General features: G+C 45.9%; 1 long non-coding RNA gene across 1 annotated transcript; it reads right to left on the bottom strand.

Annotated features, from left to right (window-relative positions):
* Positions 1 to 13,158: 13,158 nt before the first annotated feature.
* Positions 13,159 to 14,687, bottom strand: LOC130542624 (uncharacterized). The gene is made up of 3 exons (XR_008957299.1): positions 14,160 to 14,687; positions 13,767 to 13,968; positions 13,159 to 13,197 (listed from the first exon to the last, which is right to left on the bottom strand). It is a non-coding gene; the product is annotated as an uncharacterized LOC130542624 (long non-coding RNA).
* Positions 14,688 to 15,862: the final 1,175 nt, after the last annotated feature.

Raw genomic sequence — 15,862 nt, 5'->3', positions numbered from 1 at the left:
ACAGCCCCAAAGGCAAGAGAAACAAAAGATACAATGAATTTATGGGACTTCATCAAGATTAAAATTTTCTGCACAGCCAAGGAAACAGAAAAACTAAGAGGCAGCCCACGGAATGGGAGAATATATTTGCAAATGACACTACAGATAAAGGACTGGTATCCAAGATCTACAAAGAACTTCTCAAACTCAATACACGAGAAACAAATAAATCAAAAAATGGGCAGAAGATATGAACAGACACTTTTTCAATGAAGACATACAAATGGCTAACAGACACATGAAAAAATGTTCAAAATCATTAGCCATCAAGGAAATTCAAATCAAAACTTCACTGAGATACCACCTTACGCCAGTTAGAATGGCAAAAATAGACAAGGCAAGAAACAACAATTGTTGGAGAGGATGTGGAGAAAGGGGATCCCTCCTACATTGTTGGTGGGAATGCAAGTTGGTACAGCCACTCTGGAAAACAGTGTGGAGGTCCCTTAAAAAGTTTGAAATTGAGCTACCTTATGATCCAGCCATTGCACTACTGGGTGTTTACCCCAAAGATACAGACATGGTGAAGAGAAGGGCCATATGCACCCCAATGTTCACAGCAGCAATGTCCACAATAGCTAAATCGTGGAGGGAGCCGAGATGCCCTGCAACAGATGACTGGATTAAGAAGTTGTGGTCCATATATACAATGGAATATTACTCAGCTATCAGAAAGAACGAGTTCTCAACATTTGCTACAACATGGACGGCAGTGGAGGAGATAATGCTAAGTGAAATAAGTCAAGCAGAGAAAGACAACTATCATATGATTTCTCTCATCTATGGAACATAAGAACTAGAATGATCAGTAGGGGAAGAAAGGGATAAAGAAAGGGGGGGTAATCAGAAGGGGGAATGAAACATGAGAGACTATGGACTATGAGAAACAAACTGAGGACTTCAGAGGGGAGGGGGGTGGGGGAATGGGATAGACCGGTGATGGGTAGTAAGCAGGGCACGTATTGCATGGTGCACTGGGTGTTATACACAACTAATGAATCATCGAGCCTTACATCGAAAAGCGGGGATGTACTGTATGGTGACTAACATAATATAATAAAAAATCATTATAAAAAAAAAGTGTCTACGAATGCATAGGGAAAGGGTCACCTACTTTACTCAAGGAGAGAACACTATGTGAAAGCATCTTGCACCTCACATCTGGTGTCATGAAGTGGGAGCATTGTGCCAAACGGTGTCTGCAAGCATCAAGATAATGCCCTTCATTTAACGACGTAAGAACACTACACAGAAAGCATCTGTCAACTCACATCAGTCATGAGGAGGAAAGCCCTTCAAAAAGGTTGTGTGAAAACGAAAGGAAAGTGCCATCAGTCAATTCAGCGAACCATGTTTTTGTAGAGACAAGGCAACGTTGATCAGTGAAAACACCAGGGTTTACCAATACGTGTGTTGAACCTTAAGGAAAGAGCCATAGACGTAATCTCAGGAAGAAGAGGGTATGGAAAGGGTTTTCCAAGTCCCATAAACTGTCATGATGATGGAAGCATGTGTCTGATTGGGAATAAAAGCATAAGGAAAGGGACGTGAACCAATCTTAGGAAAGAACATCGTACCAAAGCCATCTTTGAAGTCACGTCTTCGGTGGTGAAGATGAAACCATTTGTACAGGTGCCTAAGAAAACATAATGAAAGTGCCATATACTGAATCAATGAAGGAACTCCGTAGAGAAACCATCTGGCATCTCACAGTCCTCTGTCATGAAAACGGAAGCATGTGCAAAAGTGTGTAAGAAAGAGACACATAATGCTCCTGGAGCATTCACCGGCCGCTGGTGGCTGGCGGTGTTAGAAACACAAAGGACAGAGACACACTGGCCCTGTAGGTGAGAGCTGGGATGCCAGGTGTGGGGCTCACATCCCGGACAGTGCAGGGTTGAGCAGCACCAACAGAAACAGAGTTAAAGTGGCCAGAACATCACTGGAGAACGGGCCGCAATCCCTCTGAGACAGAGGATGAAATTTGGCCACTGCTGCTCTGGCTCTCAGAAGAGGCACAGCAAAACACCAGGGAAAGCCGCCAGAGAACAAAAGCCTGGAAATACCGAATTACTCTGTGCCCATCCCCATCCCCCCTTGCAGGGGACACGGAGACTATACCCAAACAGGGTTAACCTTAATATCGGCTTGGCAGGCCCCTCCCCCAGAAGGCAGGCTGAAAAATCAAGAAGCCCACATCCCTAAGATCCCCATAAAACAAGGGCTCATGGCCTGGGTCCCAGTCAATAATTTGGGCTCTGGACAAACCCACAACTTCTCATTAGAATGTCTAGAAGGAGAAATCCGCCCCAGCAAAGAAAAGAAAATGAGTCTGTGGCTTCTGCCACAGAACTAATGGATATGGACATAACCAAATTATCAGAAATGGAATTCAGAGTAACAAAGGTGAAGATGGTGTGTAGACTTGAAAAAGTATTAACGGAAATATTGATGAGAATATAGAATCTCTAAGGGCAGAAATGAGACCAAATCTGGCAGAAATTAAAGTAAAAAAAAAAATAACAAATAACGTACAGTATCTTTGCTCAGTGTAGAATCCCTATCGTAAGTGGTTGTGGCAACGTAAAGAACATGCCATAAACTAATCTGTAAGAAACAACAGTGTACAAGAACAAATTAGCCCTAACACCATCATTCGTGAACATGGAAGCATTAACGAAAATGGTCGTGGAAGCCTACGAAAGTGCAAAACACGTATCTCTGAGAGACAACACTATACAAGGAAAGACCAATGAACACCATCTTTCATGATTATGGAAGCATGAATGAAAAGGTTCTGGAATTACCAAGACTTTGCCCCATCCTTTAGGTAATAAACCACCGTGTACAGGAAAACACCTTCAACTCATATCAACCTCCTCAATAGTGATCCCCACTCAACACTGGGTGTGTTGGCCTAGGGAAATGTCCACATACTTAGAGATAAGAAACAACGGTGTCAGGATAATTCCCTTCAAGTCACATCAGACTTCCTGAAGATGGAAGGAGGAATCAAAGTGGTTATGGTACCGTTAGGAAAGGCCTTCGAACATAAAGCTGAGAAAAAACAGTGTACAGGAACCCTCTTACAACATACAGTATCTTTGGTTAATGTGGAATCTCTATCGTAAGTGGTTGTGGCATCGTAAAGAAAATCCTTAAGCTTTTTTATATGAAACAACAGTGTACAGGAACCCGCTTAGCCCTAACATCATCCTTCGTGAATATGGAAGCAGTAACCAAATTGGACGTGGAAGCCTGACTAAAGTGCCAAACACTTATCTCTGAGACACAACACTATACAAGGAAAGACCAATGAACATAATCCTTCACAAGTAAGGAAGAATTAATGAAAAGGTTCTGGAATCTCGGGGACTCTGCCCAATCCTTATTGCTAATGAACCACTGTGTACAGGAAGACACCTTCAACTCACATCAGCCTCCTCAACACTGATCCCAATTCAATTTTGGCTCTGTAGGCCTAGGTAAAGGTCCACATACTTATAGCTAAGAAACAACGGTGTCAGGATAATGCCCTTCAAGTTACATCAGCCTTCCTGAAGATGGAAGCAGGAATCTAGGTGGTTATAGTACCATTAGGAAAAGCCTACTGAAATATACCTGAGAAACCACAGTGTACAGGAAATATATTACAACGTACAATTTTTTGTAAGTGGTTCTGGCAACATAACTACAATGCCAAAAATTCATCTGTAAGAAACAACAGTGTGCGGGAACCCACTTAGCCCTGACATCATTAATAATGAGTATGGAAGCATTCACCAACGTGGTCGTGGAGCCTTACGAAAGTGCCAAAAACTTATCTCTGAGACACAACAGTATACAAGGAAAGACCAATGATTTCTCAACATTTGCTGCAACATGGACGGTACTGGAGGAGGTAATGCTAAGTGAAATAAGTCAAGCAGAGAAAGACAATTATCATATTTTTTCTCTCAATTATGGAACATAAGAACTAGGAAGATCGGTAAGAGAAGAAAGGGATAAAAAGGGGGGTAATGAGAAGGGGGAATAAAGCATGGCAGATAATGGACTCTGAGATAGAAACTGATTGTTTCAGAGGGGTGAGGGGTGAGGGAATGGGAGAGGCTGGTGATGGGCATTAAGGAGGGTACGTATTGTATGGTGCACTGGGTGTTATACGCAACTAATGAATCATTGAAATTTACATCAAAAACAAGGGATATACTGTATGGTGACTAACATAAAATAATTTAAAAAACACTAAAAAAAAGAAAATAGGGGGTTATGAATCACCAAAGGCACGCATACATATATCTAAGAAACAACAGTGTACAGGAAAGAACCCCTTACAATGGATATCAGCATTCACGCATATGGAAATATGACCCAAGGTGGAGGTGGAATTAGAGGGAAAGGACCACATACATATCCCAAGACAATACCACTTTAGAGAATAGCATTAACAATTAACATCATCTTTCATGAATATGGAAACATTAATGAAAAGTTTTTATTTTTTATTTTTATTTTTTAAAGATTTTATTTATTTATTTGACAGAGATAGAGACAACCAGCGAGAGAGGGAACACAAGTAGGGGGAGTGGGAGAGGAAGAAGCAGGCTCATAGCAGAGGAGCCTGATGTGGGGCTCGATCCCATAACGCCAGGATCACGCCCAGAGCCAAAGGCAGACGCTTAACCGCTGTGCTACCCAGGCGCCCCTAATGAAAAGTTTGTAAATCTTGAGGACCGTGCCCGAACCTTATTGGTAATATACCACCGTATACAGGAAAACACCTTCAACTAATATCAGCCTCCTCAACACTGATCCCTATTCAAGATTGGGTGTGTACGCCTAGGGAAAGGTCCACATAATTATAGCTAAGAAACAACAGTGTCAGGATAATGCCTTTCAAGTCACATCAGCCTTCCTAAAGACGGAAGCATCGGTCAAGGTCACTAGGGTACCCTCTGGTAAGGCCTACGAACATAAAGCTGAGAAACAACAGGGTACAGGAGCCATCTTACAACGTACAATATCTTTGGTTAATGTGGCATCCTTATCGTAAATGGTTGTGGCAATGTAATGAAAAGGCCATAAACTTATCTGTAAGAAACAACAGTGTACGGGAACCCACTTAGCCCTAATATCAAAATTCATGAATATGGAAGCATTAACCAAAATGGTTGTGGAAGCCTGACAAGAGTGCCAAAAACTTATCTCTGAGACGCAACACTATACAAGGAAAGACCAATGAACATCATCTTTCAAGAGTAAGGAAGATTTTACCATAGTGGTCTTGAAACATGAAATTTGTGCCCCATTCTTGTACGTAATAGACAGCAGTGTCTTTGAACCGTCCTCCAATTAAAGCAACCTCCTGCATAGGGATCCCTTCGCAAAATTGTGTTGCAGTCCTAGGGAAATTACCACACCCTTCTCTCTAGGAAACAACAGGGTCAGGATAATGTCTACCAATAATATCACTGATTAGAAATAGGGAAGCATGACTCAAAGTGGTTGTCGAAGCTTTAGGAAAGGTCTAAGTACATATCTGTAAGAAACAACAGTGTATAGGGACTGCCCTCAGCTAAAATCACCCTCATGATTATACAATCCTTCAGAAAATAGGGGGTGTATGAATCACCAAACCGCATACATATATCTAAGAAAAAACCGTGTAGAGGATAGAACCCCTTACAATGAACATCACCATTCACGAATATGGAAACATGAACCAAGGAGGAGGTAGAATCAGAAGAAAAGGACCACATACCTATCCCTTGACAACACCACTTTACAGAATAGCATTAACAATTAACAGCATCTTTCATGAATATGGAAGCATTAATGAATAGTTTCTTGAATCTTGAGGACTATTCCCCATCCTTATTGGTAATGAACCAGCGTGTACAGGAAAACACCTTCAACTAACATCAGCCTAATCAATACTGATGCCTATTCAACATTGTGTGTGTAGGCCTAGGGAAATTTTCCCATACTTATAGCTAAGAAACAATGGTGTGAGGATAATGCCCTTCAAATCACATCAGCCTTCTGAAGATGGAAGCATGAATCAAGGTGGTTATGGTTCCATTGGGTAAGTCCTCCGAACATATAACTGAGAAACAATAGTGTACAGGAACCATCTTACAACATACAATATCTTTGGTTAATGTGGACTCCCTATCATAAGTGATTGCAGCAACCTAACCAAAGTGCCATAAACTTATAGGTAAGAAAGAACATTGTACAGGAACCCACTTACCCATAATATCATCATTCATGAATATGGAAGCATTCATCAAATTGGTCACGGACGCCTGATGAAAATGAAAAACACTTATCTCTGAGACACAACACTATACAAGGAAAGACACAACACTATACATGGCTGCCATTTGGGACTCCAGAAAGCACTCTGAGATGGAGAAACCTCAGGGAACACCTGACCCAAGCCCAGACGAAACCAATTCCAGCAGATTCCTGGCCCCTAAACACTGTGCCGACAGTCTCCCCAACCCACTCTCCTCAGCCCCGATAGGGTCGCAGAGCCAGCCGATTGAGATTTCCATCCTCCTAGGGCCTGACATTAACATTAGGTTGGGTTCTCAGGGTTTCACTCCTAGAGACACAGCACAAAGATATAGGTATTGGGGAAGCCTGAGCCCGATTGGGGCCAAAGCATGCCACACAGAAAGAAAGAGTGCCATCTGGGACTCTAGAGGCTATTAGGAGCAGGAGAAATCTGCATATCCCACACAGTCAATCCCGTCCAGCTCCCGCATTCAGGAGACCCTTGGATGAAAACCCTGAGCCTTCCTTTCTCCACAACCCACCTACTCAAATCAGGACACGGCAATGCTGAGTTCAAAACCAAGATATGGTCTTTCCCATGCTCCTGAGCCCTAAGCCAAATGCTCCGTTGGGTTCCCAGAGACCATTCCAGGAGCCAAGCACCAAACACAGGGACTGGGGAAACCTGAGCCACATTGGTGAATCAGCATGCCACAGAGAGGGAAACCGTACCATTTGGACCTGCAGAGGAAGAGAAATAAGAATGCCTACCTGATCCAATCCCAGCGAGACACCACTTCCACAGACCCCTGTGGGCAACTCCTGTGTCTGACATTCAACCCAAAGCACACCCTCCTCTTAGGCCCCTGGAATCTCACATCGGATGGCTCATCTGAACAGCCATACACCTAGACCCGTGCCCTTACTACACGTTGAGTAGTGTGAGGTCCATTCCGAGACATCTAGCTCCAAGGACCAGGGAATGGGGACTGCTGAGCAATGTCAGGACAGAAAGCCTGCCACACAGAAGGAAAGGTTGTCATCTGGGACTCCAGAAAGCACTCTGAGAAGGAGAAACCTCAGGGAACACCTGACCAAAGCAAAGAGAAAATCACTTCCAGTGGATTCCTGACCCCTAAACACTGTGCCGACAGTCTCTCCAGCCCACTCTCCTGAGCCTCAACAGGGCGGCAGAGCCAGTCGATTGGGCTTTGCAGCCTCCTAGGGCGTGACACTCACCATAGCTTGGGTACTCAGGGGTCCACTCCTAGAGAGATGGCACAAAGATATAGGGATTTGGGAAACCTGAGCCCTATCTGAGGCCTCAGCATGCCACACAGAAAGAAAACGTACCATCTGGGATGCAGAGGTATTCGGGGGCTGAAAAATCTGCATATCCCACTGAATCAATTCTAGCTGGCTCCCGCATTCAGGGTCCCCTTGGACCAAAACCCTGAGCCTTCCCTTCTCCACAACCCACCTACTCAAATCAGGACACAGCAATGGTGAGCTCAAAACCAGGAGATGGTCCCTCCCAGGCTCCTGAGCCCTAAGCCAAATGTTCCGTTGGCTTCCAAGAGGTCTTTCCAGGAGGCAAACACACAGCGACTGGGGAAACCTGAGTCATACCTGCAAATCAGCATGCCATGCAGATGGAAACTGTGCCATTTGGACCCGCAGAAGGAATGCAGAGCAGAAGTTATGAATTCCCAGCTGTTCCAAACCCAACGAACCCCACATTCAAAGCCCCCCTGCCTGCAACTGCTGTGTTTCAGATGCAACCCAAATCACGCCCTACTCTTGGCCCCTGGAAGGTCACATCTGCTGGCTGATCTTTAGGGCCATGCCCCTAGACCCACGCCTTAATTCTAGTTTGGGGTCTGTTAGGTTTATTCCCATATGCCTGACTCCAAAGCACAGGGATCAGGTACCACTGAGCAATGTTAGGCAGTAGCCTGCCACACAGAACTAAAATATGCCATTTGGGACTCCAGAAAGTTTTGCGAGAAGAAACCTAAGTGAACACCTGACCTAAGCCCAGCGAATCTCCAATTTCAGCGGAACTCTAGGCCCTCATCCGTGACACTGGCACTCTCCTCAGCCCCCAGGTCAGTTTGTTTAGAGCCGGTCAATCGGGCTTTCCATACTCCCCTCCATGACAGTAATCATAGGTTGGATTCTGAGTAGTCCACTCCCAGAGGTCTGCCTCCAAAGATACGGAGATGAAGAAGCCTGAGTCATACCTAAGGCCTCAGTATGCCACCCAAAGCGAAACCGTTTTATTTGGGACTCCAGAAAGGAGGTCGAGGGGGAGAAATCCTAATTACTTCTGTACTTGATTCCCTCGATCCCCTGCATTCACTGGCTCATGGGCACAAACCCACTGCTTCACACTCACCCCAACCCATGCCATCAATCCCCGCCCCCACCGTGGAAATTCTGGACACATCCACCCTATTGGAACTCTCATTCTCCTATGCCTTACCCCTAACCCTAGATTTGGTGTGAGAGGTCCATTCTGAAAAGGCTGGAGTAGGAGACATGGATCCTGAGGGCGGACCTGTGGCCCCCCTCCAAGGCCGGGCATCACAGGGGATCCATGAAAGTGTTCTATCAGATGACTGATGGGGCTCCCTCCTGAAGAACTCAGACACAGAAAGGCAATTACAGATGCTCACATGTACATACAACATGGGGAAAGAAATTACTGAACGCATAGATTCGGAGAATAGATTTGTGGGTGCCTGATTCAGAGGAGGATGGGAAGGGTGAAGGTGGTCAAAGATACAGGTTTGTGTGTTAAAATCCAACAGCCATGGAATGTTCTGTGCAGCATGGAGACTAAAGTGAACCCCGCAGGATGGGGTACAGGTTCCCCAGCTCTTTGAAAGTACAGTACTCCTAGGAAACCTTTCAGAGCAGAAAGGGTGTAAAGAAGGAATGACCATTAATTAATATGGAAAAATTAGTGACCATGCTCAGACTCCTAAATTTACTTATTGTTGGCATTTCTCAGGACCCAGGACACAATTCCTAATGGATGCCGAAAATAAATGGAGAGAAAGCACAGCAGATGCTCACAAACAGAATTCAAAGCGCTGGTGGCTGGACACGGAGAGCGGTTTACAGGAAGGAGCTGGTTACGGTGCACGCTGCGTCTGTCGTGCTTCTCCCCAAACAGATGCTGAATGCAAAGCTCACCGTTCAACTCTTTTCATAAGGAACATCCTCTTCAGGTTTCTTCCCATTAGTGAAACCAGGTGATAACGGAGATCTTTCCAAAAAGCCAAGTGTCTTCCCATGAACTTTTAAAAAATGGGGAATACTTATACTTCACCGTTGCTGAGGGAGGAGACGTGAAAGCTTCTCCTGGAAACAAACCTCAGCAGATCCACCCAGAAAGGCACCTTCCTCAGCATGCCGAACGCGGACTACCTCCTACCCCCAGATACCTTCTCCTTCCCCTCGCTCAGGACAACCCACAACAGCTGGGAGTTACCCCAGTTCCTCCTTTCTCCCATCCTCAATATCTAAGCTGTCGGCAAATTCTGTGAGCTCCATCTTCAAGACGTACCCACCGCAGGACTCACCACTCCTTTCAAGGCCGCCTGTCTGGACCACACTGGAGCCCATCTCTTGCCTGAGTTCCTGGAAAAGAGTCATCATTGACCTCCCTTGCCCAACCTCAACCCTCTGTCATCTGTTCTCAACCCTGCAGCCAGGATGACCCAGTGAAACAGGGTCCCATGGGGTCACAGCCCTGCTATGGCTTTCTGTCACACTCTGTCACCTTGATGATGCAAGTCCTAAGCTGTCACCTGTGGTCACAGGGCCATCTTGTAGCTCATGGATGCACCTGGTATGCTCCTTCCCTGGGGCCTTTGCACATGCTTTCCATTCTGTTTAGAATGCTCTTCATGTGATATCACTGACCTTCCCCAGATCTTGACTCAAGCATCACCCTCCTAGTGAAGTACCACCTGACCCCTATGTGAATACCAAACACCACCCCCACCTTCCCTTCAGCACCCCCAGTCCTGTCTCCTCCTTTATATTTCCATAGCACTTATTATAATCTCCAGTTCATCTTGGCAGGGAAGAAACTGAGGCATCAACTGATGGCTTCATCACCTACTGCTCCCAATTTCCTGGTCCAAAGTCCAGGGGAAAAGGTGCCCCAGGACTCTTACACAGCCAGAATGCCCGGGACGAGGGGGTCCATCCACCTCCTGCACCCTGAACACCATCAGGTAAGGGAGCCATATGAGGAATTCACCTGTACACGAAACCTGAAACCAGAAACCTTCCTCGATGACAGGTGAGCACACACACTTACTCCTCTTCCCTGAGGTGCTCATCCAAGAAACCTGAGCAGAGATGCTGCCCAGAGCCCAAATATCCCTCTGGCCAAAATCCTGGGAAACAGACATCTGATCTCAGCACCCTGCCAGGCTTGGATTGGCTCAGTGAGTCCTAAGACCCAGAGACTTCTTTCCACTCCAGCTCAATCCTTCTCACAGAGAAGCAAACTCCAGCCTCACAAACATGCTCATCATTAGCTCTGGAATTCCCTGTGTTGTGTCTACACTGGCCCACACAGTGGTCCCATGCAGAACACTCCACAAATGTCCTAGGTTTACAAGCCACTTTCAAGCTGCCCTTAGAAAGGCAGAAACTGGCCCAATAGGCAGACCAGCCAAGTGATTTGATGTGCTGCAAACTCGGACAACATCCTCCCTGAACACCAATGCTTCCGAGTCCAAGTGTCCAAACTTCGCTCACTGGGCACTGAGAACCATGTAAGCATGAACACTGCTCTTTCGATTCACTGACCTCCCAGGCCTTCCAATCAAAACCAAGCTCCAGTCACCACTCTATTTTCCCTTCAGAGAGAGAGGTCAAATGATGGAATAAAACAATCCCTGTGTACAGCACACTTTTATCCACATAGAATTCCTTGGTCTTTCTCATTCGGGCAGCCCTACAAGACCCACACCAATGAGAGATACCACAAGTTCAATCATCACGTATATATTTGACCTTGTGTTCTTTCTTTTGATAATTTTATTTCAAAGTCAATGTCTCTCTTGCTTCTTAAAATAATAATAATTAATAATTAATAATCATGATAATGATGATGATGATATGGTCACCTAAGGATTTGGATCTCCATTGCCAGATGGCATGACTCTTGTCCAGATAAGGATGAAGACAAAACCTCAGCCCATAAAGCAAAGCCCACAACCTCAGGGATCCCGACACGCCTCATGGGTGAAGAGTTCCGATGCTACATGGACTTGTCTGAGTCCAAACGATACAGGCAAACTCCATCATTCATTCTGTTTTCTTCATTAATTCCCCAGCTCAAGTCGCAAGTGACTCACCGGGTCAAGCTTCCAGAGCCCTGGATGGGTCTCCAGGTAAGCACCCCCACCCCGGGGGGGGGGGGCATGAACACCAACAAAGGATTCTTTTAATACTTCACAAGACTGTTTTCCCATTCTTTAATTAAACTGGGAAATAAAAACGCACAGATAGCCCCTTCTACTAGCCGGTCCGATTCACTTCACTGGTCGATATAAGAGCAGGAAATAAAAGAGTTACGGATTTTCTGAGGACCCATCATGTCCATCACTTCAGGTTTGAAACTTCACACACATGCAAGGAAAGAAGCTCCAGCAAACATCTCGGCCTGGCAACTCTGACTGCCTGAATTGGAGTGACAGGGACAAACGATGATTCTGTGTGTGCTGGCTGAGGCTGGTGGCCCTGAAGAAGGGACTCGGCCAGCTCTCCACCTGTGCCTCAACTGTCCTCAGCCAGGAACCAGCTCACAGCCCTCACCTGTCACAACGTTCACATGGGAGACCACAGCCACCCCAGGAGCGCGCCCTGCCCATACCCTGCTGCAGAATGCACTCAGCTCTCCTCTGGGACCCGTCACCTCTACCCAGACCTGGAACCCCCATCTGCTGCAAAGCTCCAGGATTCCCCCTCCTTTCCCAAAATTACACTGGCCCAAGGCTTTCCTGAGAAAGGGAGAAGGCTACCTAATGAATGGTTCACACCTTCTTTCCCTTTCTTTCATATTTATCTCCACTTACCTTCCTACCTGTGCAAACTGTTAAGTGATGTATGCATGGAACATGAACGTGTTCTGAGATCGCAATCTTTCATTGCAGCCTTCTCAGGCCTCCTTATGCAATAAAATACCATATCCCTAGGACAGGGAGTTTTAAAATTATTATTTACAGAATAATAGAGCCCAAATCACCTCGTTTTTAGTTGCTCTTCAATAGGCAGAACAGTTTCTGTGTAAAGACTTTCCACAGATATGACCTTCCATCAATTTCTTTATTTTCTTTTTTAAATTTTTTTTTTATTATGTTATGTTAGTCACCATACACTACATCCTTAGTTTTTGATGTAGTGTTCCATGATTCATTGTTTGCATACAACACCCAGGGCTCCATGCAATACGTGCCCTCCTTAATACCCATCACCGGCCTATCCCAACCCCGCACCAAACCCCTCTGAAGCCCTCAGTTTGTTTCCCAGAGTCCATAGTCTGTCGTGGTTCATTCCCCCTTCTGTTTACCCCACCCTTCATTCTTCCCTTCCTTCTCCTACTGAGCTCCCTGCTATTTCTCCTGTTCCATAAATGAGTGAATCCGTATCAAAATTGCCTTTCTCTGCTTGACTTATTTCACCTTCCAGCAATCTCATAAGGAGGAAACAGAAACTCTGTGGGATAACCTGACTCACCCAGCGTCAAGCAAGTAGTTCCAGAACTCAGCCCAGGGCTCCCGTCACCAGGCCCCTTGAAGCCACGAGCATGACTCTATCCAAAGGAATTCCCAAAGACTCTCCTTCTGACTGCACCACCAAAGAAATGACAGAGAGAATATGGCACCTCAAAATATTGAGTTGATACATCTAGTAAAGCTAGATAGTCAAGCTTAACTTTTAAACAGGAAAAGGCTGCTTTGAATAATTTTGAATTTTCCCTCGACCCTCATTGTAATTCTTGGGATGAAAAGACTAATCAGTAATGAAACATCACCTTTGACAAATGACAAGACATCATCCATATCTGTATCTGACGACAAAAAGCCATCTAACCCTAAATGGTGGCCACTCACCCATATCGTAGGCCCAACTGAATAAACACTGTTAGATGTATATCTTAAAAATACACAAAGAGTAAATCTAACCTTCCCTTTCTAATGAAAGAGTGTTTCTAGGAAACAGCTGCTCAAAATACATTCATAAGCAGTCAATGAACAGAGAAAATGGGATCCCCTGCAAAGTGCTCTAAGCTCAGAAACTAAGTACCTCCTTCACCAAATTCAGAACACTGACAACTATTACTTAAGTTTTACTTCATGGCTCAACTAGAGAAAAGAGAAAAGCCCAGGAGATAGTGGGTTAATGAGAGGTGTTACCTCCAGTCCTGACGTGGATATGACATTTCTCCAAATGGACCTGCCGCTTTCTCTGAATGCTGGTGTCCTGTGTCAAGCTGCCTCACTGACTCAGATGCAGACGTTCAAAACCTCGGGACTCATGGAGCCAGAGAAGAGAAGTGTTGTTAGGTGGGGAGAAGGCGGCTCCTCGGACCTAAAACCAGCATGCCTGCTGCAGTTTCTGGGAGAAGGGGAAACACAGACTTGTCTTTTAGTAGTAATTATCTTCCAGCCCATTGCCACCATTCCCAGGGAACAGGCAGCACAATGCTGAAGTTGGGTAATGGCTCTGGGGTTTCCTAGTGCCACACATGTGCCTGAAGGAACAGGGAACACCCTGCTGAACTTGGGGAACTGCTCAAGGTCCATTACCTGCACTGTGTCGGGGGACAGGGGCACCGCACTGAAGTTGGGGACCGTGCGGTCCTTACTCTCGCTCTTGCTGGGGAACAAGTGAAACCCTGGAATGTCTGCGACCAATACCACAAAAGCTCTGCTGAGCAGGTGCCCTGGAGTCCATGGGTTTGCTATGTAAGGCCAGTTGACAGAGAGTAGGCAGAAGAGACTATCAAGGGAAAAAGAAAACTCAACTGAGTCTCCAAATGAACTCCCTCCACATGCCCTTCCAGAACCCCACCTCTCACCCGGGGTGCCCCTACTCCCAGACCATGCCCCACACAGGCACACAGCATGCATTCACTCAGCCAGGAACTCCACACGTTGAATCTCTCAGAGCTCCCCTTCCCTGGTTCCCAGTCTGCATCCTAGGTCTGCTCTGGGTTTGCCCACAGAGACGTAGCTCCACCCCCATGGGGTGATTGGTTTGGGAGTGTGCGGTTTCCAGCCCCTTGAATGCGGGGCAACCGGCCCCATGACTCACAACTCTGGGAGTGCAAGGGGTCCAAGACCTGCCTCCTTGGCTCAATGCCCAGCGCAGGCATGACTGTGATCACGGGCAGGGCCCCAAGCACACACACACACACACACACACACACACACACACACACACATACACTGCCCCTTCCGCGGACCCCTCTAGCTGCAGAACACCCTCAGAGCCCTGCCCCTTCCCTTCTGCACCAACCCTTCCTACAGGTGTGTGCCTGGATTCTGGCTAGGTCAGCTGCTCTCAGACTGTTCCAGCTTTGGGCTTTAGGAAATGGCAATGCTTTCATGCATGTCCAAGGCAATTTTAAGCCCCAAAAGGAATGCTCCAAGCGGGAATAGCTTTGCCTTCTTGTCTCACCCATGGAGTGGGTAGTGCTTCTCAGACCTTCAAAGCATCCTTCTAGGATGAGCCCATTTGTGCTGGAATCTATATACACATGCTTGGTTCTGCAGGGTAGGGGCCAGGAGGAACAGCCGGCCTTCTGTGCTGTCACGGTTGTGAACCAGGAACATTTATTTTTCACTTGAAAAGAAAACATAGTGTTATTGTCAACACTAAAGGAAGGAACATTTTAAAACATTTTAGAGAGAAATGAAGAGAGTTTTATTCAAACCCAAGTCAGGTCAGATGCCTGGGAGACACAGTCTTCACAAAGAAGGGAGTGCTCCAGGGAAGGAACATTTAGGGCAGGGTTATATATTTGTTCTGTTTTGTGTTAGGTACAGTTACCCATCACGATGAGGCAGAAGATTCCAGAAAGTGACAGACTTTTCTTATCTTTTCAGTATGTACAAGTCGGTATGACTTTAATCTTACGGGGGACAGAGAGGTTCTTTTGTGTTCTCACCTTGATGTTGGCAAGGGCATTTTTTTGTTCTCTTTTTTCTTTTTGAAACAGATGGACAATATGTGCTGGGGGCAGAAATAGGGCCCATGCTTTGAGGGTTTGCCTGGTCATTTTGAGCTGGGTGAAATGATAAAGGAGGGTTTCCCTAGGAGGTCAAGATCAGGGTCCACAGATGGTATGAGATAATAATCACTTTTATCCTTATCACCACTACCAAATGGAGGAGCTTGAGATGAAAGCACCTTTCCCATAGCTCAGAGACATCAAAAGGACCCCTACAGAAGGTTACCTGCTCCATGGTCAACACAGGTAACAGAGGCATTCACGGTCTCTGGACTC

Source organism: Ursus arctos, unplaced genomic scaffold (genome assembly GCF_023065955.2).
Source record: "Ursus arctos isolate Adak ecotype North America unplaced genomic scaffold, UrsArc2.0 scaffold_10, whole genome shotgun sequence".
In the NCBI taxonomy this organism is placed as follows: domain Eukaryota; kingdom Metazoa; phylum Chordata; class Mammalia; order Carnivora; family Ursidae; genus Ursus; species Ursus arctos.
Note: the sequence above shows the minus strand (reverse complement) of the source record. Positions and strands in the feature narration are given on the sequence as shown.